The sequence below is a fragment of the Bufo bufo genome, chromosome 7 (assembly GCF_905171765.1).
Source record: "Bufo bufo chromosome 7, aBufBuf1.1, whole genome shotgun sequence".
Lineage (NCBI taxonomy): Eukaryota > Metazoa > Chordata > Amphibia > Anura > Bufonidae > Bufo > Bufo bufo.
This window is the reverse complement of record NC_053395.1, coordinates 144,736,328-144,760,560: the sequence shown is the minus strand read 5'-3', so window position 1 is coordinate 144,760,560 and position 24,233 is coordinate 144,736,328. Positions and strand designations below refer to the sequence as shown.

General features: G+C 45.2%; 2 protein-coding genes across 3 annotated transcripts in view; one reads left to right on the top strand and one right to left on the bottom strand.

Moving 5' to 3' along the window:
• The window catches only part of NDUFB3 (NADH:ubiquinone oxidoreductase subunit B3), a 33,959-nt gene extending 25,245 nt beyond the window's left edge, over positions 1-8,714 (bottom strand). Inside the window, exon 1 of the mRNA XM_040439240.1 lies at positions 8,579-8,714. The gene's annotated coding sequence lies outside the window, so the exon portion shown is untranslated. The remainder of the gene's footprint in view (positions 1-8,578) is intronic.
• A 127-nt stretch (positions 8,715-8,841) lies between these two features.
• The window catches only part of FAM126B (family with sequence similarity 126 member B), an 89,180-nt gene continuing 73,788 nt past the window's right edge, over positions 8,842-24,233 (top strand). The window contains exon 1 of one of the 2 annotated variants that reach the window (XM_040439239.1): positions 8,842-8,980. The gene's annotated coding sequence lies outside the window, so the exon portion shown is untranslated. The remainder of the gene's footprint in view (positions 8,981-24,233) is intronic. The other variant, XM_040439237.1, reaches the window with a different exon arrangement.

The following is a 24,233-nucleotide window of genomic DNA, read 5'->3' as shown; positions in this document are numbered from 1 at the left end:
TCTTTATCCAGGGTACACCTCTTAGCAAGTTTCTGTTTTCCGTCCACCAGTTTAAATCTGATCTTACGTGGTTTGGAATGGGGATTCTTTTTTCTAGAGAGCACTGCCTCTTGTCCCAGTTTTTCAGGATCCACGACTGGACAATCCTGGTATGAGCCTGGGACCAAGATACTGCCGTTATACAGGAAGTCATCATACCCAAGAGGCTCATGGCACTGCGTATGGAGCACTGAGACTGACTCTGGAACTTTCTTGTTTTGTCTACAAAGGATGTTATCTTCTCCTGAGGGAGGGATGTAATCTGGGAAACTGAGTCCAGGATCACTCCTAAAAATGTTATTCTGGTTGATGGGATTATGCAAGATTTCTTTAGGTTTATTGTCTAGCCTAGGTCTGAGAACCTGCGTATCAGGTTGTTGGCAAGGCTGGTTGTTTCCAGTTCTGAGGATCCTAGAACTAGGAAATCGTCCAAGTATGGAAATATTTTTATTCCTTCTGCTCTCAGGGGGGATATCATTTCCACTACGAGCTTCGTGATTACCCTTGGGGCAGAGGAGATTCCAAAGGGTAACACGGTGAACTGGAAGTGTTTTATTTCTCCCAAGCTACTGAGGTACTTCTGAGAGGTCTTGTTTATGGGGACATGATAGTAAGTGTCCTTTAAGTCTATGGACGTCATGAAGTCTCCGGCTTTGATCAAAGGAATGATGGATGTTATGGATTCCATACTGAACTTTCTGTATTTGACAGCTTTGTTTAGTTCCTTTAGATTTATAATAGTGCGGAAGGTACCGTCTGGTTTCTGCACCAGAAATAAACTGGAATAGTAACCCCTTCCTCTTTCCATACTGGGGACTTCCGTTACCACTCCTGAATCTATAAGCTGAAGGACCCCTTGCCAGATTTTTTCTAGAGTTTTTGGGCTGTTTGATGTTATTTTGAACTTTTTTGGAGGGGCTGAGGAAAATTCTATCCGGTAGCCATTTCGTATGATGTCTAAGGCCCACGGATTTTTGGTGACCGATTCCCACCGGGACAGAAAATTCCTCAGTCTTCCCCCTACTCTGGCGTCATTGTTTATCTGACTGTTTATTCTGGGGGTTGGGAAGGAAACCTCTGCCTTTCCCCCCCTTCTAGTAACTCCACCTACCTGACTTCCCTTTGCCCCTATAGGGTCTAGTCTGGGAATTGAAGGAACGAAAGGGCTTCTTTTTATTTTCCTCCGGAAAACCCTTCTTTTTAATCAGCAGCCTTCTCAAGAATGGAGTCTAACACGGGTCCAAAAACGTATTCCCCGTAAAAAGCTATAGAACATAGCTTGGCTTTTGATGTCCTATCCCCTCCCCAGGCTTTCATCCACAATGCCCTTGTAGCTGAATTGGTGAGGGCAGCATCCTTGGCGGCGAACCTCACCAACTCCGCCGAGGCATCCGCCAAGAAGGCAGTGGTTGATCTGAGGAGTGGAATAGAGTTTAATATTTCCTCTCTTGGGGTTTTGTTTTTGATATGGTCTTCCAACTCATTGAGCCAGAAACACATGGACCTAGCAACCGACGTCGCAGCTATGTTGGTTTTAATACCAAACAGATGCCTCGCAGGATTTTTTTTAGAAGTGAGTCAGCCTTCCTTTCCATTGGGTCCTGTAGTTGTGACGAGTCCTCAAATGGAAGGGAGGTCTTCTTGACTACCTTGGATGTCAATTTTTGGGGTTTCATTAAACAGTTTGACGTCCGCCGGATCGAATAATAGCCTATTCCTGAATTCCCTGGATACATCCAGTCTTCTTTCAGGGTCCATCCACTCATCCAGTATCATATCTTTTATGTTTTCGTTCATTGGAAATACTTTGAGTTTTTGGGCTCGGAGTCCCCCAAACATCTCATCCAGGACAGACCGTGGTTTTTCACCTCCTCAATACCCATGGTTGCTCTGAAAGCGCCCAATAGCTCCTCCATGTCCTCGGAAGAGAAAAAATATTTTTTACTATCTTCCACAATTTCACCCTCTGATAGAGCGTCAATATCAACGTTCCGTCTATAGGTGGAGGCCTCCTCGTCCATATCCTCTGAATCAGAGGAGGATGGGACAGACATTCTAGGTTTTTTCGCCGGAGGTGTAGGAGGGACTGATTTGAGAGAGGCCAGGGAGGACTTAATTTCGTTTTGAATTAGTGATTTGACCTCCAACAATATGGATGGTTGCTCCTCTTTTACAAGATCATTGATGCAAACTTGGCAGAGTTTCTTTTTATGATTCTCAGGAAGACTCTTGCTACAAGTCGCACACCTATGAACTATAGTTCTTGTTCTGGGCTTATTAACTTCCTATAAGAGAGGAGCAACCAGGTATCAATAGACATGATAATGAAACAAGTCAATATGATACATCATTTTTCTCTCTCCCCACAGGGGAACTCACGGTTGGAGTAGCCGAGGGGGCTTCAGATTCCATCTGGGCTGCAGGGGCGTCGGGGACAGACATCTGTGGTTTGTCTGCTCCAGGAGGAAGACCGGTTGTATGCCACAGCTATTCAAACTTGCCGCTTCTAATACTCAGCGCGGCGTCTGACGTCATCGCGGTGCGCCCCAGTCCAAGCTCCGCCCCTTCCGCCTCCTGCCGGCCCGAAGCAGAGTGCAGTGCTGAGGCTTCATCCAGGAGTCGGCGTGCAGCGTGTCCTGCTACGCGTGGTCAGCTTCCTCAATGAAGGGAAGGGCGACCGACGCTATGGGAAGAGATGCAGGCTCATGCAGACAGGAACAAGATCAGCTCCGCATGTATCCTCTGCCCAGCTTTGGACTCGACCGCAGGAGGGCAGAGGAAGAGGAAACAAATCCCCAGGTATTTTTTAAAACAATAAAAAATTCTTCACCTCCATCAGGAGGGCTCTCTGTGAGGTGCCCCCGTATGGACAGGAAACACTGAGGGTGAGAGTGGGTGGTGGCCTTTTAAACTCGGTGTTCCTGCCCCTACAGAGGTCAAGGGGTCAATCTCATAGTAAGAGCCGTCATGGTGGACGAAATGGAAATTTGCATTGAGGATTTTTTGTGTCGCATTACTCGATTCAATCGAGTAATCCTTTCAGCCCTATACTATATGGCTCCACAGAAGAAGAGTCTACCTTCAGTTCAGACCTTTCACTAATAGAAACGTTAGGCGCATCATGAAACTAAAAGATTTAGCAAAGAAGACCCAGGACTGTTGAGAAGCTAGAATCCTACATCAGAAAAGAATGGGACAACTTTCCTCTCTCAAACTCCAGCAATTGGTCTCCTCACTTCCCAGACGTTTACAGTTGTTAAAAGAAGAGGGGATGCTACAAAATGGTAGACGGGGCCCTGTACCAACTTTTTTGAGATGCCATCAAGTTCCAAAAGTTTCATCATCTCATATGTGTTCTATGATCTACTATGATTACTATATGGATCTTTGAGATTTGCAAATCATTGCATTCTGCTTTTATTTACATTTTACTTTTTTGGAAGTGGGGTTGTAGATGCATGGGTGTGTCAGTAATATAATTCTTAAAGGGGTTTTCTGGGATATATTTATTGATAACCTATCCTCAGCATAGGTTATCAATATCAGATCGACGAAGGTCCAACATCCGGCACCCCTGCCGATCAGCTATTTGAAGAGATCTCACTCCGTGCAAGCGCTGCCTTCCCTTCATTATTTACCTGCTCGCCATTGACATCGCAGCGGTGAGCAGTGTAATTACAAGCCGTCCCATTGACTTCTATGGGTCTGTTCACAGGTCACGCTACATTTTTTCCAGAAGAGTAAAAATACTCCTTTTACCATTTTTCAGGAGTATTTTTAGTGGAGGAGGAGTACAAAAATTGAATAATTTGAAATACATAATACGTAGCCTGCACTTGTTCACATCTGCGTTGGAGGCTGCGTTTGGAGCCTCAGTCACAGATTTTGTAAAAAAGACCGGACAAAAAAAATCCTCTCGTGCGGGACTTTTTGGTCCGGTAAAAAGACAGGATCCAGAACAGAAACTGAACGGACTCCATCATAGTCATTGGAGTCTGTTCAGCTCTGTTCCTGTCAGTCAGTCTGGGTTCACATCATGTTTCTGTCATACATTTAACATACATGAAAAAAAATACTTTAACAGATGCCTCAGACAGATGTCATACTGTGGTATCCAACACTATAGAGTTCCATTGTACAAAAAATGAAAAAAAATTAATAAATCTGAACTTTGCAGGATGGAAAGAAATGTTACACTACGCTTTCCTATCCTGAAAAAAAGAAAAAAAAGTGAACATATATACACATACAGATTTTTTTTGTATACGTTAAACTTATGACAAAAATGTGATGTGAACCCAGCCTTACGTACCCGATCCGATGCTTCCATTATTTTCATTGTTCTGCTCATCTAATGGAGCAGAACAACAAAAATATATAGCAGTTGTGTGAACGTGGCCTAGGAGGTGGGTATGCAGTGGGACCATTACTAGTCTAAATGACATCAGGCAATTACAGCCAAGTGATAAAGTCCGGTCCAATATAGTGGATCTTCCCTGTACGTTATCACTTGGCTATAATGGCCTGCTGTGCATTCACCACATACATCACAGTGTCTGAGGTATGTGATGCAGTAGATGCAGTGTGTGATGTATGTGCCCCACACATTGATACATGTATGTACACACTGCACTACATACATTACACACATTGATACATGTACACACTGCACTACATACATTACACCAGGGCTCGACAAATCCCAGGCACCAGGTCGCTATGGCGACTAGGAATTTTGTCCTGGCGCCTGGGTATTTGCCCCCTGCTTGAAAATAGGCCCAGCAGCTGTGCGCAGCCACTGGAGGGTTTGGACCGCGAGCAAAATGAAACCTTTTTTTTTTTTTAAATCACTTGCGCCCAGGCTCGGACTGCCACCCTGCCCGGACCCCTCAGCTTTCGGCTCCATCGTGGTTTGGCCACTCTCTCTCGCCGTCTATCGGTCGCAGCGTGCTGATGTCGCCGTGCGTCATCTCCAGGGCAGTTAAAAATGGCGAAGCCTTTACCAGAGCCCGGCCGATACTTATGTGATAACTGTCCGGCAGACATCAGAGCCCGTGTCACGGTGAGAGAGGCTCGGCGGGGGAAGAGGAGTTAGTGCAGGGGAGGCAGAGCGGGAGCACAGGTAGTGGCGCTGCACTCGCTGACAAGTGGAGGGAAGACAATCAGCCCATCATCATTCCTCCTGCTGTATACAGCCAGCGCAACATCCCAGGGCACCAAGTGCTGCCAGGTCCCTGCACGGCCGGCTCTGCGGCGGTAAATGATGCGCTCTGCACTTATCCTGTAGGCTCAAAGTTTGTAATGTCTGCCTGCTACAGCCAAGTTGGCCTCGAGCACGGCCATGAACCCAGCGGGGAGCTGCATACCTGCTGCCGTCATTAGGCCGGAGCTCCTGCTAGCCACAACTGGTGGCCATTCCTGCACCGTGCTCCATCCCTGCAGTTACCATTTGGCCATTTCTTAGTTCTTTCCCTTTCTAGGAAATCTGGGTGAAAGCCTGTATACCACACAGAAAGCCGGGTGGCAGCTCCTAGGAGAGCGGTGTGGTATACAGGCTGTCTGTCACCCAGCTTTCCTGGTCTCCTGAGGAGAATATATCTCAGTATAGGAACATTTAGATACGTTATCATATGATTTACCCATTCAGGAGTCTTGGAAAGCCGGGTTGCAGCTCCTATGAGAACTAAGACTCCTGAATGGCCAAATCATCTGATGACTTCTCTATATGTTCCCATACTGAGATATATTCTCCTCAGGAAAGCTGGGTGACAGGCTGTATACCACACAGTTCTCCTAGGAGCTGCCATAAGACTCCTGAATGGCTAAATCATCTGATAACTTCTCTATATGTTCCCGTACTGAGATATGTTCTCCTCAGGACTAGGAGACCAGGAAAGCTTGGTGACAATCCATGAGAGAGCTGGAAGGCCCCCTCAGTATTCCTAGAGTAATTCCAATGGAAATATTTTCCACAGAGGATTACCTGTTGTGGATTTTTATCAGACTCTACACGTAGCGTGTGGATTTGCTGTGGAATTCAGCCACGATCAGTTACACGTGGTGAAATCATATATTATTACCACGGTGCGGATTTGAAATGTGCACAGTAGGTTCATTTCCGTGTGGATTTTATAAAGTGTGAGGATTTTTGGTAAAATCTTATCCATTTTGCTGGTATTTGCTGCAATACGCTGTGGACTTCATAGCTGCAGTTCTATGAGATGAATGAGCCCGGACCAAACATCCTGGGGAAGGGATCTCAGTTCTGTCAGCTGCAGCGCAGGGATTATACACACAGTGACGTCACAGCGCAGGGATTATACACACAGTGACGTCACAGCGCAGGGATTATACACACAGTGACGTCACAGCGCAGGGATTATACACACAGTGACGTCACAGTACACTGATAATAAACAATGCCCATGTTGTTTGGTTCTAGACTTCTTTATATGTTAATTTAAGAGGTTATTTTGGTCGCTGAGAATAAGGCTTTATAAAAAGGTAAAAAAAATCAAAAACGGCTCCTAACTTTTTTAGCTGGCTCCTAGATTCCAGGGAAATTTGTCAAGCCCTGCATTACACACATTGATACATGTATGTACACACTGCACTACATACATTACACACGTTGATACATGTACAGTACAGACCAAAAGTTTGGACACCTTCTCATTCAAAGAGTTTTCTTTATTTTCATGACTATGAAGGCATCAAAACTATGAATTAACACATGTGGAATTATATACATTACAAACAAGTGTGAAACAACTGAAAATATGTCATATTCTAGGTTCTTCAAAGTAGCCACCTTTTGCTTTGATTACTGCTTTGCACACTCTTGGCATTCTCTTGATGAGCTTCAAGAGGTAGTCCCCTGAAATGGTCTTCCAACAGTCTTGAAGGAGTTCCCAGAGATGCTTAGCACTTGTTGGCCCTTTTGCCTTCACTCTGCGGTCCAGCTCACCCCAAACCATCTCGATTGGGTTCAGGTCCGGTGACTGTGGAGGCCAGGTCATCTGGCGCAGCACCCCATCACTCTCCTTCATGGTCAAATAGCCCTTACTTTCAAAGTTTTCCCAATTTTTTGGCTGACTGACTGACCTTCATTTCTTAAAGTAATGATGGCCACTCGTTTTTCTTTACTTAGCTGCTTTTTTCTTGCCATAATACAAATTCTAACAGTCTATTCAGTAGGACTATCAGCTGTGTATCCACCTGACTTCTCCTCAACGCCACTGATGGTCCCAACCCCATTTATAAGGCAAGAAATCCCACTTATTAAACCTGACAGGGCACACATGTGAAGTGAAAACCATTTCAGGGGACTACCTCTTGAAGCTCATCAAGAGAATGCCAAGAGTGTGCAAAGTAGTAATCCAAGCAAAAGGTGGCTACTTTGAAGAACCTAGAACATTACATATTTTCAGTTGTTTCACACTTGTTTGTAATGTATATAATTCCACATGTGTTAATTCATAGTTTTGATGCCTTCAGTGTGAATCTACAATTTTCATAGTCATGAAAATAAAGAAAACTCTTTGAATGAACTTTTGGTCTGTACTGTATGTACACACTGCACTACATACATTACACACATTGATACATTGCTGCGCGTGAAACTGGATGTCTGAGTTCGGTTGTAGTTGTCCAGCACTCCACTCCATGCTCACTGGTTCATGGGTGCAGCTCTCCGCCTGCTCTCCTAATACAGCAATCCCCAGGACTCGGGAGCCCGCCCGTCCTCTTTACACCTCCCGCCGGCAGCAGGACACTATACCACTCTGGCAGCCCGCCCAAACTAACCAATAGCAAAGCTCCTTGCTATGAGGAGCTTTGTTATTGGAGGCACAGGCAGCATCGCTGCGCTGCCCGTGCCATTCACAGCGCTAATGAAAAGCAGGGAAAAGTCTAAGGCGTATTGGTATGCCTTAGACTTTTTCCAGAGAGTAAAATAGCATGAGCATGCGTCTATGATGCTTTAACCACCTCTGGGTCTGTGGTTATGGATCCCTCACGCACATTACAGCCTCAACGCGGATACCATTAGTGTCAGGTCCATGGTTTTCATGGGCTTCTAGTAGGAGATGCGCTGGGAACTAATTTTCAGCCTAGCAGTGTCTGTGGAATACAGATGACACACAGAGGGCAAAAAACAGGCAGACAGACCAGAGACAGATCAACCACTGACCATCTTGTCATGGATGTCATCATGGACACAGACATGGGAAACAGAGTTAGTATAAAATTAGCAATAGTGTCATAGGGGGCAAGGATGCATACATTACCTGCACAGTGCAGGGCATACATACGGAGGAAGTCATGGGCACCATCCTTTATGTGTCCTCCCTGTATACACCTGACATGAATACTGATACAGAGCTGAGGTCTCTGGGGACATGTATAGATGATGCCAGGCCTGACAGGTGGAGACATACCACCGTATAGAAGGCCAGCAGCAGAAGAGCACATAAAAGTGCATCATGTTTAGCAGCCAGGTGTACGGGAAGTAGCTTAGGAACTAAATAAATAACCTTACCTGCAAACACACTGCTTTAGGTGAGATTTTCTGACAGACCGGAACCGGAAATAAGCTACACTGAAGGGCGGATGTCGCTCTAGTAACCTTGTAAAAACCTTATCCCATGAAAGTATCAATAAAGTTTTTGAAGAAAAAAAAGTAACTGCAAGAATGACGTACACAAAAAACAGACTTCCAATCAGCAGATACGTCTCCAGAGCGAGGCTTGTAACGCAAACAGCTGGTCCATTCTTCCTAGATGACGTGGGCGGCAGCCAGCCCACCAATCAGGGCGGCGCTTGCTTGTGGAGCGGAGTTGTCCTATGGCAGGTGGCGTTGCTGCTCTGCAGCGGCTTGTCAGGAAGAAGAGCTGGAGGGGAGACATGACCGGCGCTCCGGGAGAGGAGGAGGCGGAGTGAGGTAGATTGGCACGGGTTAATGTCGCTTCTTGTCAGGCGCCCGGGCACTGTGACATTTATAGCCCGCGGAGGGGTGTCCGCAAGCAGGTCATGACATAGAGGATCCCCCCTTCTTGTCAGGGAGGGGGTCCTGCAGCAAGCTTGTGTGGCCGGCACACTTCCATTGACATTCAGTGAGCAGTGCAGGGGCTCATTCCCACTGGATGTCTGGCTGTACACCAGTAGATATGTCCTCCAGGTCATGGTATATCAGTCCTAATAAGTCACAGCAGCTGGACGTCCTGTATTCTTCTCTTGAAGACGTTTTGCTAGTCCTTCTCAATCAGAATGGCTTGTATGAGAATATAAGCACCGGTATTTAATGCCAGAGATTTCTTGTACAAGTCATTCTAATTGAGAAAGCAAGTTGGATGACTAGTGATACCTGGATGAATGAGCCCCTCCTCAGATCCATGCAGGATCGTGTCTTCTGGGGACCGGTTCTGACTCCTGCACCTCTCCCCTGAGGTCCTGTCACGTGGATTCGTTGTATAGTTTACCTGACGGGGCCGCTAGGTGTTGGCTTTGAGGCACACATCTGCTTTTTTCATCAGTGTACTAGCTGCATTTTTCACGGACGCACCCATCCGTATTGCAGACAAGAATAGATGTTTCTGTTGTGAAATGCACAAGGAAGGTATCCATATTTTGGTGATCGGTGGTTTCTGGACCAAAATACGGATACGGTCATATGCCTGAAGCCTTGCCCCTGAACAGGCTCCAAGATGTCCATGGTTTATCACCAGGTATGGGCCAGGTTCTACCACAATGACAGGGCAGCCTTGTCTGAAATTGACAGCAGATCACTTAAAGGAACCCTCCAGTGAAAATAATATGCAAGTCAGTATCTTTAAGGGATGATATGATGTGTGTTTTTCTCAGATCTTGCTCAGCTCCTTTAGGGTAGAGCTGTGGACTGTGACTACAGCTCATCTAGACTTTCTGCAGGGGGTGTGAGGTAGTCTGAGACACACCTCCTGTCTACTCATTGGTTCAGGCTTCTGCTGTCTCCTCCTCCTGCAGCTCTGGCTTCTCAGATTGGCTGCTGTCTATGACGGGCTCATTAGAAAGTCAGTGTATGAGGAGCTGGTTTTATATTCTAAAGGACAGACTCCAAAACCACCTGCCACAGAGTCATGAGAGGAGGGGGGGGGGGGATTCTTGGGTCACTTTAAGGGTCCATTCACACGTCCATTGTTTCTTTCCTGATCTGTTCCGTTTTTGCTGAACAGATCTGGACCCATTCATTTTAAATGGGTCCTGAAAAAAAATCAGACATTGAGCTGTCCGATTTTGTTTCAGGACCCATTGAAAATGAATGGGTACAGATCTGGTCCAGATCTGTTCCGCAAAAAACGGAACAGATCAGGAAAGAAACAACGGACGTGTGAATGGACCCTAACAGTGTTTTTTTTTTTTTTACATTTTGAGTTACATCCCAAAACACTTAGGGCCAGATTTATCATTACACTTCCATCTTACTCCACTTTTACATATGTCCAAAGTCACTTTTGGCTACGTCAGATTTATTAATGGTCCTCTAATACTGTGATAAATGTGGTTTGACGGTAGCAGTTTATTCGTCAGTAAGCGGCTATACAAAAGTCGCACATCTTTGAGAAAAAGTCGCATGTTCTATTAAGAAATCGCATAAGATAAGCATGGTCCTCACTGGAGTGAAATTGCACAATTTTTATGTGACTTTTTAAATTGTCGCAATAATAAATCTGTCTAGAGATTCATTTACAGAAGAAAACACGCCCACTTTTAGAAAACTGGCGAGCATAGCGCAGAACCAATAAAAGTTGCAATTTTTTGTGCAGTTTTAGCGATTGCGCAATTTTTTTTGACTTTTTCACTCCATTATTCTGACTTGAGCTAATGATAAATCTGTCCCAATGTCTCTGATGGTAAGATTTCTAATGTCTTTAGTCAGTGTGTGTTTGGAGATGCCTCCGCCTGACAGTGTACACTGTACAGGCGTGTGGCAGATTTAGGAGGTAGGAGATGCCGATCTTTCCATGGCACAGTGTCTGTGTGGAAGTAATTGGATTTTGGTAGAGGATTCATTACTCGAGTTGTGGTTACAGGTTGTTCTGTTTGTGTTTTCTTTGTTTGGGAGCTCATCTTTTAACTGCTGTGTGTGTGTGTATGTATGTATGTGTGTGTGTGTGTGTGTGTGTGTGTGTGTGTGTGTGTGTATGTATGTATGTATGTGTGTGTAATATATAAATATATATATCTCTATCTAGGTTTTAGAGGAGGAAAGTAAGAAAAAACATTGTTTTCTTTAGACCTCTGCTCAGACCTCAGATCTCACAGTAGTCACATTCCTGTCTGAGGCTACCCCCAGGATATAATATTAGATGTTGGCACAGACTGGTGACATCATTCACCAGCCTCTGGCCACCCAACTCCATTCTGCAGCACTGAGAAGAAGAGCAGCGACAGATCTTGTGCTTTTAGTCCTTGTTCGCATTTCTGTGTCCGTTTGACGTCCATGGAAAATTCTTGCATGATTCAAGCATTAAGAATTCCTGTTTGGGCCGTGTGCTTTTGCCCTCTGTGTCCTCTGTACTCCACAGACAATGCTCAGATGAAAAATTAGCAGAGTATCTCCTACCGATCAGCCGTGAAAAACCACTGCTGTGGCTAGTGCACGTCTCATGATTTTTACACTAACCAAGAGTTAGTGGAAAACCAAAGTCTAACATATGCCCCCCAGTGCCCGGGTCCCTCATATAGATTATACTTACCCCGCTCCCCGGCATTGCTCCTGATCCCCGGCTGCCGCTGCATCCCCCCATTGTGTGGTTCAAAGCATCTGGTGACAGGGAACAGGCCTTCCTAGCGTCACCTGCAATGCTAGTGACACTCGTACCTGTCACGGCCTGCTATTGGCTGCTTTCCCTGTCACCAGATGTTTTGATCCGCGCGATGGGGAGATGCAGAGGCGGCCAGGGATCAGGAGCAATGCGGGTGCCGGGGAGCGGGGTAAGTATAATCTATATGAGGGGTCTGGGCATTGGGGGGCATGTGTTAGACTTTGGATAACCCCTTTAAAAGTCAATGGGTTTGTGTGCAGTCGCCTGTGATTCGCTAAAGTATGAACAAGGCCATGTTATTTTCTACATGTGAAACTATGTTCTGAATGCTACGTGTCCTAAAACGGAACTCCAGCCCACATGGATTAAAGATCCACTTTATAAGCCTAAGGCCTCATGCACATGAACTTTGTTTGGGTCCACATTTGAGTTGCATTTTATTTCAGCTCGGATGCGGACCCATTCACTTCAGTGGGGCCGCAAATGATGCAGACAGCACTCCATTTGCTGTCAATATTCGAACCTCCGTTCTGTGGTCCCGCAAAAAAAATTCAACATGTCCTATTGTTGTCCGTATCTCAGACAAGGGTAGGACTGGTCTGTGGAGGGCCAGACCTTCCGTTCCGCAGCATGCGGAATGCACACGGCTGGTATCCATGTTTTGCAGATCCACAATTTGCGGACCGCAAAACACGTATGACGGCCGCGTGCATCTTCATTTTACAGAATGGAACCTCTGACTCTCAATAGACCAGTCCTATCCTTGTCCTTGATATAGACAAGAATATGAACGTTCTGTATTTTTTTTTTTTGCGGGACCACGGAATGGAGTGCTGTCCGCATTTTTTGTGGCCCCATTGAACTGAATGGGTCCGCCTCCAAGCCGCAAAAAATGTGGCTTGGATGCGGACTCAAACAAACAGTCGTGCGCATGAGCCCTAACTGTATGGAAAAAAAACTGATTGAGGAACATAGGGGAAGGGTTAACTCAAACTGCCTGCAGAGGCTCCGCTAACACCAGATGTTACCGGTCTATCAGGCGGAAGTTCTGATTTAGCTTGAACTTAAAGAATATAACATAGATTTATCGACTATCCACAGGATAAAAGGGATAAAATATGATCAATGGGGGTCTGAACTCTGGGCCCCACTGATCACTAGAATGGAGCTTCCCTGAATGAATAAGACAGCGGTCAAGAACTTCATGACTTCCATTCCATTCATTCTCTATGGGGGCACTGTATCTTCAGCAGTCCTGTAGAGAATGAATGGGGGAACAATGCCCATGTTCAACCAGCACTCCTTTCATTTGGGGAACTTGTGATGGTGGGGTCAGAGTTGTTTCACCCCATCGATCACAGATACGGGGGTGTCTTTTATATTTTACTTCCAGGGTTACTGCCAAGTCATGGAGCGTGCCTCTGTGCAGGTAGACCCCAGGAAAAATATATTCTAGTGCAGACTTACAGTGACGTCCATTACCGGAGACTGCGGGAAATACGTGACTTTTCCTAGTACACTACGTAAACCGCGTCTGTTATTTTTCAGCAGATGCTGTGAACTCCCAGAATGTTCAACAGTTTCCACTGAAAAAATGAGTTGCCAGGTTTGAACCATTTGTTATTGGGGGGAGGGCAGCATGTTTGAGGTATTCACCAGTTTGATATATATAACATTTCTAGCATTGCGGATTTATTTGCAGAATCAGCAGTGACATGCGGCTTGGCAGTGTCAGACTGGGGTGCCTAGGGCCCACCAGTAAGATTCATCCTGGGGGCCACTACAGATACATGCAGATTTTATCAGCTACACAGCAGCAAGCCTCTAGAAGATGTGTGCTGCTGCCTATCTATATGTAGTGCAGGGACTCCCTGGGGATTACCGATAAGGTCAGTGAATGGCTGCAGTGGTGCATGTAAGGCCAGGGACCAGAAGTTGCAGGGAACGAACCCTCAGCGCAGAAAGCAGATGAGTTTTTTCTTTGTGTAAAACTGTCCTGGCCCTAGAAGTGTCCAACTGAAACCCAGCAGAGAACAAGTGCTTGACATTTTATTCTAATGCTTAGAGGGACACTGTGAATACACCGGATGAAAACTGAGCTCCTGCCCTGAAAAGGGTGACCCCTGAGCTTTATACCCTGTCCTGAGAGTGCCGCCGCGCGTGGACTTTATATGTATGAGACTCTGTCCCTTCCTCCCATCCAACCCTCCAGGTCCCCTTTACTGAGGCTCGTTCTCCTTTTTATATGTCTGATAGTTTCCTGATTATTGGCTTTTTCTCACTGGTGGTTTTGTAATTGAGTATTTTCTAATCATTCTGCCCATGTGCTGTCCTCTTGTGTTCATTAGCAGCAGCCAATCGGAGGAAGGAGAGAGCAGCATCCTGAACCAATGATGAGACGGCACGGGGGCGTGTCTCAGACTACCTCTGACTCTTTGTAGGTAGTGTAGCTGTCCTGTAGTCACAGAGTACAATGCTGAGGGAAATGAGAGTAGATTAGATTATTCCTTCTAACTCCTGACTGGACAGCACAGTAAGTGATTTTCTGTGTAATACTGTTCCTTTTTATTTTGGTGTAAATTGTACATAGAAAGCATTGGAGATGATGATTATTACCCCCCACACCACCACCACCAGTTTGCTTCTGCTATTCCTGTGTACAGACTCTGGGACCAGTCTTCCAGTTAGGCTGACCAATTTGGAGCTACATAGCCGTGTGAAGTGGTATTATCAGCCTGCCAGGACACATGCCTACCTACAGTACCTGGCTACAGCTGGTGCACTGAAGTGTAAATTGGTGCTGCGCATTCCCCTAGAGATGTCACTATAGATGCCGAGGAGCTCCAGCTAAGGCTACTTTCACACTAGCGTTTTTGCTGGATCCGTCATGGATCAGCAAAATTGCTTCCGTTATGATAATACAATCATCTGCATCCGTCATGAACGGATCCGGTTGTATTATCTCTAAAATAGCCATGACTGATCCGTCATGAACTCCGTTGAAAGTCAACGGGGGATGGATCCAAATAGTTCCATAAGCGGTACCAGTCTGATGAAGGCCGGATTGTGGCCGAAATGTCACACATATATGATTTACCGCATTTCCTATTAAATGCAACTCATCAAATTGCATAAACTGGAGTTTATGTTCTTTCCGTTTTCTATTGTGTCAGAGAAAACGGATCCGTCCCCATTGACTTACATTGTGAGTCAGGACAGATCTGTCTTGCTCCGCACCACATCGCGGACAGAAAAACGCTGCTTGCAGCGTTATTCTGTCCGCGATGGGGACGCAACCAAATGGAACGGAATGCATTCTGATACATTCCGTTTCGTTCAGTTCAGTTCTGTCCCCATTGACAATGAATGGGGACAAAACGGAAGCGTTTTCTTCCACTATTGAGATCCTATGACTGATCTCAATAGCGGAAAGGGAAAGCGCAGATGTGAAAGTAGCCTAAGCTATTCATCTATGGATCCTAAATATTTGAGATATCATAGACGTGGTTCCTGGAAATTGTGCCTAAAAAGCTCATAACAGTCTCCCCTTATTATGTGAGGGAGATTAGTTGGCCACTTAGGGTGTTGTTGTTGCGACATTAGGGAGAGCTATTATTCCCCCTGCACCCTAACCTCGTGACTGTCTTTTGGTCTTGGTGCCATTTATTTTCCATGATTTTCTTGCGATTAGAAACTTCTATGATGTAATAATTTGGTCTCTTTTTGTCACACTTGACTTTATTCTTCTGATAATTTAATTTAAAGTTGTGCTTTGAATTAGATTTTTCAGTGATAAGGGTTCAGACAGGGAGTCTCCTGTTCGATGGCAGCTTTGTCACCGTGCACGTCGTGTAATAACATGGTGACAGCTCATTCTGTCACCTGTATTGTGTCTGGTTGCTAGATGCGAGGCCTTGAAGATGATCCCTTCGTGACAAATGCTGATGGATGCAGTTCTAAATGTCAGCTGCCCTGGTGTTTGTCGCCCCAGGTATCCGCCGCCTGCAGTAATGTATGAGCGAGCTGTATGACTGGTTCCTTGTGACATGCCTGCTGCTAGTGACTGACCGGGGAACCACTGCCAGAGCTCAGGAACCTTCAATTAATCGGTTTGTTTAAGGCAGGATGGCATGTTTGTAGATCCGCCCATGGTATACATATGTGACGGTATATTTCCAAGGTGCTGCAGTCGTCTTAAACACGGTTTGCTTTCATAGTCTCTTCACCGCTCAGCTGCACTTTGAGTTTTTCCTTTGATTTCCCTCCGTGCATATTTAGGTGAAGTACATAGAAAGCAGACCTTTTTATTCATTTTCCATGATGCACAAAGGCTGTAACTGTATTCTAACCGAAAGGACTGTTTCAGATATTGATGGGTTTATTGTAAAACCATGTGCTGGAACTCATTTGTAAGAGTCTTGATAAAATACATCCCTATCCTCTGCTTTTCTCTGCGTCCCTTCTAAATATTTTAGTATGTGATTTAAAGGGGTTGTCCCGCGAGAAGAAGGTCTCCACTATCTGCTGGGACCCCCACAATCACAAGAATGAAGTGTTGAAGTGAATAGACCTACGATCAGACATTCAGCTCCTTTGAGACTGCTGAAGGAAAGCATAGTCTAGCCCTGGGCTATCTCCATTAGTTCCAATAATTTGTTTATCCATTGAACAAATAGATTTTATATAGGGTAGGCCACCAGAATCTGATCGCCCGGCGTCTGGGACACCCTGCACCCCTGCTGATCCACTGTTCTGCAGTAGCTTTGGCCCCAGAGATACACCGATCCTTCCATTGGGTAGTGGATGGGGCAGGGGTGCGGTGTGTTGGATTCCCATTGGCCATCAGTATTAATATACCAGAAAACCCCTTTAAGTCTGTGTCTGCAGCTTTAATAAATGGACAAAAAGATACCCATACAGTGCCTTGCAAAAGTATTCACCCCTTGACTTTTTTTTTCGTGTTTTGTTACATTACAGCCTTAAGTTCAATGTTTTGTTAATCTGAATTTTATGTGATGGATCAGAACACAATAGTCTAAGTTGGTGAAGTGAAATGAGAAAAATGTATAAATAAAACTATTGTGTAGAAATAGAAAGCAGAAAATTGTCCTGTGCGTATGTATTCATCCCCTTTGTTAGGAAGCCCATAAAAAGCTCTGGTGCAAACAGTTACCTTTTAGAAGTCACATAATTAGTGAAATGATGTCCACCTGTGTGCAATCTAAGTGTCACATGATCTGTCATTACATATACACACCTTTTTTGAAAGGCTCCAAAGGCTGCAACACCTAAGCAAGAGGCATCACTAACCAAACACTGCCATGAAGACCAAGGAACTCTCCAAACAAGTAAATGACAATGTTGTTGAGAAGTACAAGTCAGGGTTAGGTTATAATAAAATATCCAAATCTTTGATGATCCCCAGGAGCACCATCAAATCTATCATAACCAAATGGAAAGAACATGGCACAGCAGCAAACCTGCCAAGAGACGGCCGCCCACCAAAACTCACGGACCGGGCAAGGAGGGCATTAATTAAAGAGGCAGCACAGAGACCTAAGGTAACCCTGGAGGAGCTGCAGAGTTCCACAGCAGAGACTGGAGTATCTGTACATAGGACGACAATAAGGCTTACGCTCCATAGAGTTGGGCTTTATGGCAGAGTGGCCAGAAGAAAGCCATTATTTTCAGCTAAAAACAAAAAGGCACGTTGTGAGTTTGCAAAAAGGCATGTGGGAGACTCCCAAAATGTATGGAGGAAGGTGCTCTGGTCTGATGAGATTAAAATTGAACTTTTCGGCCATCAAAGAAAACGCTATGTCTGGTGCAAACGCAACACATAACATCACCTGAAGAACACCATCCCCACAGTGAGACATGGTGGTGGCAGCATCATGCTGGGGAGATGTTTTTCAGCAGCCGGGACTGGGAAACTGGTCAGAGTTGAGGGAAAGATGGATGGTGCTAAATACAGGGATATTCTTCAGCAAAACCTGTCCCACTCTGTGTGATTTGAGGCTGGGACGGAGGTTCACCTTCCAGCCGAACAATGACCCAAAACACATTGCTAAAGCAACACTTGAGTGGTTTAAGGGGAAACATGTAAATGTGTTCGAATGGCCTAGTCAAAGCCCAGATCTCAATCCAATAGAAAATCTGTGGTCAGACTTAAAGATTGCTGTTCACAAGTGCAAACCATCCAACTTGAAGGAGCTGGAGCAGTTTTGCAAGGAGGAATGGGCAAAAATCCCAGTGGTAAGATGTGGCAAGCTCATAGAGACTTATCCAAGGCGACTTGGAGCTGTGATTGCCGCAAAAGGTGGCTCTACAAAGTATTGACTTTAGGGGGTGAATAGTTATGCACAATGACTTTTTCTGTTATTCTGTCCTATTTGTTGTTTGCTTCACAAAAAAAAAAATTAAAAAAAAAAACCTTCAAAGTTGTGGGCATGTTCTGTAAATGAAATGATGCAAATCCTCAAACAATCCATGTTAATTCCAGGTTGTGAGGCACCAAAATACGAAAAAAGTCACAGGGGTGAATACTTTTGCAAGGCACTGTATGTGACAGATCAGGACTGTACCTGTGTACTGAAGCCCAGTTTAGAGTGGACATTGCGCTTTACAAAATTTGCAAATTTGCCAATATTTATCTCCACTGAAAATGTGCAGCATGTCCTGTCTGCTATATCTGCTACATGTGAATTGGGTTTTCAGCATCCCATTCAATTGTACTGTACATTATTGTGGACATACGTTGAGGAATCTGTACTGAAAATCCACAACAAATCCATTGCATTGGCCTTGTATCATGTTTGACTATATTAAGGCTACTTTCACACTTGCGGCAGAGTGATCCGGCAAGCAGTTCCGGCAAAACGTATGCCAACTGATGTCATTTGTAAGACTGATCAGGATCCTGATCAGTCTTAAAAATGCCTAAACAGTCAAAAAAATGCATTGAAATGACGGATCCGTCTTTCCGGTGTCATCCAGCAAAACGGATCCGGCATTAATTTTTTTTCACCTTTTTTTTTTTTTCCGGTCTGCGCATGGTATTTTGAATGCCGGATCCGGCACTAATACATTCCTATGGGAAATAAAATCCTGGATCCGGCATTCGGGCTAGTCTTCAGTTTTTCTTGGCTGGAGATAAAACCGTAGCATGCTGCAGTTTTATATTTTTTGCCTGATCAGTCAAAACGACTGAACTGAAGACATCCTGATGCATCCTGAACGGATTACTCTCCATTCAGAATGCATGGGGATAAAACTGATCAGTTTTTTTTCGGCATTGAGCCCTTTTGACGGAACTCAGTGCCGGAAAAGAAAAACGCTAGTATGAAAGTACCCTGAGACTTTTTTAATCATTCTTTTATATTGCATTTTTCTTTTTTAAGTAATTGGACTTGAATAATCATACCGATTGACCTCTGTAGTTGATTGCATGTCATTTGGCTACATAATCATTTCTGAGGTCATTAAAGTAGTGGATTTTGTGTTTTGTCGACCATCTTGTATATACTGTATGTATATAGCTGCACATTATAGTTTCTTGACATTAAATGTTACAAGACCTCAGTGCAATGTTATCAGCAGTCGGCACCTTTTAGATTTTAGTCGTTTGTGGTAGGAGGTGGCATCACAGCAGGCTGATGAATGAAGCCACAAAGTCAGGAAAGGTTGCTTGGACCCTGGCCACATCTCTGCAGTGTGTTCATGGCCCCGAAAGACTATGGATCGTTTTCTGGCTTTGGCGAGGAATCCCTGGCTGATGCTTTTTTATGCAGGACACTTGTGCTTTATGTTCTTTATGCAGACATTTAGAGTACTGGGGCTTTCTTAAGAGCTATGCAGTGATTGTTTAATAAGGCAGAACGGACCTTGAGAAATGTAATTCTCTCCAGCACCATGACCTGAATATAGACACTATATACAGGCACCTCAGTCCTTGTGTTAGGGTCTTGGCCCCTGATGCTTTTATTCTGTAAAATTTTAATGAAAACCGTTTGCAAAGTTGTTTCATGTTGATGCATTGGAGCATTGAAAAAATGGTTGCAATGGCGGACATAGCCTTTAAAGGGGTTGTATTGATGGCCTATCCAAAGGACAGACGTCAGTATTTGATCGGCAGGGGTCGGACAATCGGCTGCTTCAGAGGAGCTCCGGTACTGGTAGGCTGCACCAGAACTACACAACCCCATCCACTGTGTAGAGGACATAGCCGATGAATGCAGCATTGAACGGAATAGAAGCATCAGTGCAGTAATCGACAGAGTTCTCTACACTGGATGGGGTTGTGTAGTTCCGGTGCTGACTTCAGGCCCTGTAAGGCCGAGTTCACACGAACGTGTGTGTGACCCGTGCCTGTGCTGCGGCCCGCAAATAGCGGGCCACAATGCACAATCGCCGGCCGTAGGTCAGCCGCATCGGATCGCGGACCCATTCACTTCAATGGGTCCGCGATCCGGCCGTTCCGCTAAAAGATAGGACTTGTTCTATCTTTTAGCGGAACGGAAGTACGGGACGTAACCCCACGGAGGCACTCCGTAGTGCTTCCGAGGGGTCCCGTCCCGTGCAGCCGTTCCGCGATTCCGGATTTGCGGACCCATTGAAGTGAATGGGTCCGCATCCGTGATGCGGAATTCACATGGAACTGTGGCCGTGTATTGCGGCCCGCAATACGGCCACGGATCACACACGTTCGTGTGAACTTAGCCTAACTCCTCTGAAACAGCTGATGGGTATGGGTGCAGGTTGTTGGTAGGCTTGAGCAAATCGAGCTTCAGATCAAAGATCCGAAGTCGATTTGTTCAAAAACTTTGTGTTTGATGCTGTTTCCTTACAGCTCTAAAATGTATTGGCTCCATGGAGCAAAACTTTTTCTCGCCTGAAGTCACACGAGACTTACTATATTCAGATCTGCGTATTTAAAAAACTCTTTAAAATAGGAATCTGAAGTGGGCTTAGGTACCGAGGTAGCAGCCAATACCAAAGCCCACTTCGGATTCCTATTTTAAATATGCAGGTAGAGTTAAACACAAAGTTGAACGAATCGACTTTGGATCTATTATCCAAAGCATGGTTTGCTCAAGCCTAGTTTTTGGACTTGCAAACCTTCAATCTGATATTGATGGCCTTTCCTGAGGATAGGTCATCAGAATTAAAATCCTGGGAAACCCCTTTACGGTTGCATACTTGTGGTTATGTCTGATGGTTGCGGGTCCCTCTCCTATCCAAAGAATGGGATCCATATCATGCTATTGCAAATGGAGGTGGCTGTGCATGCGCGGCTGTTTCCATTCACTTCTGAGGGAGTTCGGAAAACGGTCCAGTAAAGCTAGTTTCACACCTGCGTCGAGAGCCATCGACTAATGGAATCCGGCTGGGTTTCAGGCTGACAAAAACTGGTGCATGCCCCTGTTTTGTGCAGCCGAAAAACCCGGCGCTGATGCCGTAAACTGGGCGAATCCCTGCTGGATGCCATTATAGTCAGTGGGGTCCGGCAGTCGCTGCGCTATCTGCTATGCTGGATACGGTGAACTCCAGCAGGCTGTTCCTCTGCCAAATACCTTATCGCAGGTGTGTGAGTAGCCTAAGCGAGGATATTCCATAAATGTCCAGATGGGAATACCCCTTTACTGTGTCTGAGTGCCCTCAGTGAAGGGGGTAAGGTGGTTGTGTATGTCCTTGCTGCTATTTAAGAAAGCAACAGACTGATTTTTCTGTAGGGAACCTGTAAAGTTGGGATTGAAAAGCACTTTATTGTTAAAGGTTAACAGTCTTTGTTATCTAATTCATATAGATTGGAGACTATCACGTAACCTTTTTTCTTTCATGCCTTTGCATATCATTGTTCAGTGGGTTTCCCAAGGGTGAAATGAATCGAAAGATGGCATATGCCTACTGACAGTGCCACAGGACTAGTGCAAAATGTCAAATTCACTTTCATGCCCTTGAGTTATATCTAAAAGTAAATATCATGTGGCGGTAGCTTTTAGTTAGCGCCTTTCAGCTATCTTTGTGTCTTTTGGCGCATCTGTACTTGAGGAATAAAGGTTATCTGCATTGTCTCTTGGGAGTTCGAGGCAGTCTGTTATCTGCCTCCAGTCTTCTCCCATGCACACGACCATGTCCGTGTTACGGTCTGCAAAAATACAGATGTGGTCCCTGTTAAAACCAAATTTTGCGGATGAGTATAGGACATGTTCTATCCTTTTGTGAAACGGACATACGGATGCAGAAAGCACGCAGATCATTGTGTGCTTTCCTCATCTGTATGTCCAGTCTGCAAAAAGATAGAACATATCCTCAAAATGTGGACCACGGACCCATTAAAAACAGTGGGTCCGCAAATAAAATCCGGGCAGCACACAGACCACACAGTGCCAACTGTAATTGGGCACAACTGTGGTGTAAAGCATAGAGGAAGAACAGAGCAAGGCCTCATGCACATGAATATATCTGTTTTACGGTCTGCAAATAGCGGATCCGCAAAATACTGATATAGTTGTGTGCATGAGGCCTTGCTCTGTTCTTCCTCCATGCTTTATACTGCAGTTGTGCCTAATCACAGTTGCCACTGTGTGTAAGCCAGGGGTAGAATGCTGTGGCTGAATTTGTTGACATCCATGTTCTTTGCTGCGACTTTGCTTACTGTGGGGATGCAATGATGGCAAATAAATTAATGTGAGCAGTATGGACGCTCAGTATAGTAGTACTTGGTATTTAGCAAGGAATGAATAAAGTTTTAAGTCAGCATTTGACTGAGCCATGATGTTGCAGTTCTTGCCATATCTTCCATTTACCTAATAGAGAAGATGAGAAAACACTCAGCATGTATACACGCAGATATTTCCTTCTGGTGAAACATTCTGCCTCTAATGCACTGACCAAGTTACCCCATTCATATGTTCAAGAAACAATTAGACATGTTGTCCACTTTGGACAGGGTTCCCCCAATAGTAAGCTGATCACGAGTTGTTTTGGCGGTGTAACCTCCAGCGATCAGCTGAAATCTGTGAAGGAATCGGCAGCACGTGTTTTATTTACCTGCAGTGCCCCTACAGGTAAAGGGAAGCATTACACATTAATTAATGCAATGCCTATTCAATTCAATGATGTGTCTGGTTCCCCTGTGTGAGAAGTGTCCTTTCTGCACTGGTTAATAATTCAGAATTCTCTAATTGTTTGTTTTTTTTTGAAAATTTGGTTTTATGAACCAGACAACCCCATTAATATTTCCTTTTTGGATGTTTGGAGCTATTTTATAGCATTCTCCTAATTTTACCTTTACAATGTGCTGGATATTTAGAGCTATTTTATAGTATGCCCCTAATAGTACTTTTAGGCCTCATGCACACGACCGTTCCGTTTTTTGCGGTCCGCAAAAAACAGAAGCCGCCCGTGTGCCTTCCGCAATTTGCGGAACGGAACGGGCGGCCGTCAATATAAATGCCTATTCTTATCCGCAATCGCGGACAAGAATAGGGCATGTAATTTATTTTTTAGCGGGGCCGCGGAACGGAGCATCTTTTGCGGCCCCATTGAAGTGAATGGTGCGGACCCAAACAACGGCCGTGTGCATGAGGCCTTACTATTGGAATTGTGCAGTCATGTATTGCTCGCTAGATGCAAAGATTAAATGCAAAAATTTTTGGAAAGGGCTCAGAGTTGTTTCAAAAAATTAGAAGAATCCATACCTACCTCACTGATCACCCCTCCCTTTCTGACGCTTACCAGATTTTTGCTGGTCTCCTTCTTGGTCCCGTCACTACACACAGGAATGCCAGCTCAGTCAATCACCAGCCACAGAAGGTACTATTTGGCTGAGTGCAACTCTCCTGGCATTAACACCAGGAAGAACAGACCAGCGGGGACCCTATAGACATTGAAACGGAGCAGTGAGGGATTGGTGAGTTGGCTATCAGTTCTTTTATTATTATTATAATATATTTTTTTTAATCCACTGTAAGCCCTTAGCAACAAATTTTGTCCTGCCGGATAACACCTTTAAGGGCTTTAACTGCAGCAGAGAGCTCATTGGTGTTGACCTGTCGCTACCTCTGTTAGTGATTGACAGCAGCAGTCACGTGTCCTTGTCGGCACGTCATCACTGGATGCCAGTATACGGGGGGGGGGGGGGGGGGGGGGCAGGGACAGAACAGGAGCCTGAAAGGATTGGTAAGGTGATGGTCAGTTCGCAGTGTTCACCAGCGAACATATGCGGGCTGCCATCTTTAGTAAGGTAGACTCACCCGTCCAGCGATGCACAGGTAAGCCCTTACAGCGTTCGGGTGTCCGCCTGGCCGTGCGGAGGCAAGCGGATCCGTCCAGACTTACAATGTAAGTCAATGGGGACGGATCCATTTGAATTTGACACAGTATGGC